The sequence below is a fragment of the Acyrthosiphon pisum genome, chromosome X (assembly GCF_005508785.2).
Source record: "Acyrthosiphon pisum isolate AL4f chromosome X, pea_aphid_22Mar2018_4r6ur, whole genome shotgun sequence".
NCBI lineage: Eukaryota > Metazoa > Arthropoda > Insecta > Hemiptera > Aphididae > Acyrthosiphon > Acyrthosiphon pisum.
The window spans coordinates 68,408,932-68,410,663 of record NC_042493.1 but is presented as its reverse complement, the minus strand read 5'-3'; positions in this window follow the sequence as shown (position 1 = coordinate 68,410,663).

Sequence of the window (1,732 nt, the reverse complement as noted above, 5' to 3'; positions counted from 1 at the left end):
TCGCACGACCGCGGTGTCTCCATCGACGTCCGAGAGATCGCGGCCGAAAACCGGTCTGGCCGTCGCCGGCGGCACGGGCCGCCGGCGGCGGATAGCGACGGCGGGGTCGGCAGCTTTGGCCAGACCGTCGTCGTTGCAACAACCGTGTAAAAGCGACATATGATAATTGTTTGTACAAGTTTCTTGCGTTGATTGTTACGAGTTAATATATAATATCAACATACTAAACGTGTTTGTTGTCGTCATTTAACTATTCCAATACCAAACCGTTCCTGACACCTACAAAATCATGGTATATTTTGATGAATCGAAATATGTATTTTTTTCAATTATCAAAGCCTTGGATATGTGTTTCAAAATTTACCAACTGTTTAATATAGAATATCCATTAGAGTCTATATCTGTGTAGATGTTTATTCAACGTATTTTTTTATAATATTAAACTACCATGCGATAAACCATGTCCATTAATAAAACAGATTATATCTGAACTGAAATAATAATATTTGTATTAACAGAAATTAACTAATATACTTTCATTTTAATTCAAAAACTTAATGAACACATTTTTATACTTGATTTATAATCATCACCTTGGTATTATGAGCTTAGTGCCCATTTATTAGCACAGAACGTCCTCATGCTGTATAGTTTAATTTTAATTTTGTGTTCGATGAAATTTAAATAGTTGACATTAATCAAAATATGTGGTTTAATTACGTTTACAAATAATTTATATTAAATATTAATAATTAATATTGAAATAAAATTGATTAATGTTTAAATTAAATTGGTAAAAAATATTTCACTTTAATTCTTATTAGGTATATATTATAATAATTATAATAACATATAGTATATACCTATGTATAATCAATGCTAATATACTGCAGCACTAGTTATGCCTATATAATAATACTATATATATATTACTAGCTGATCAGTGATCCCGTGCGCATATTAACATACTGTACATTGCTATACGACCGTTGTTCTCTGATTGGACGATTCAAATTTGCCGCGGTTTTATTGAATAATAATTATTTATTATACTATGTAATTATGTTAAAGTAATGCCATAATTTAGATTATACAAAAACATTTTTCACCATTACAATTTACAAAATGAATCTGCATTTGCCAAGTGACTGAACTAGAATGTTATGAATATGTTATTCGATCAAACATTAAAACTAAGAAGACTGTAATTTGTGGGTTTCTAAATTTGGAAAATTAAATAATATTAAATGGAATGCTAGATCTTCTCGACCATGTGGGAAAAAATTTAATTGTTCGTAAGTATAATATTATAGATACATCATACTTATCATAGAATATACTACATTTATAAATAAAAGTGTTTAATTAGAATAAATTAAAATACAATATATTATTGTTGTTGTTGCGGTTGACTGTTGTTGTCATAATTATTAATTATATTTTAAGTTGGGTGAGTCTTAAATTCAATCATTATTATTGTATTATGTTATAAATTGTAATATGATATTTATTGCTTACAAGTAGATGTTTTATAATATATAATATAGGTTAGGTATATAGGCTATTATTTATATATATACTATATTTTAATTTGTGGCATAATAAAACAAGTACCTAAAATAATATTTTAATCAAAACCATATCATATTTTTCAATTTTATACTCTTACATGTATTTAGAGATATGAGATTTTTTACTATATGAACTGTAGGTATTAATAGGTATGTCATTA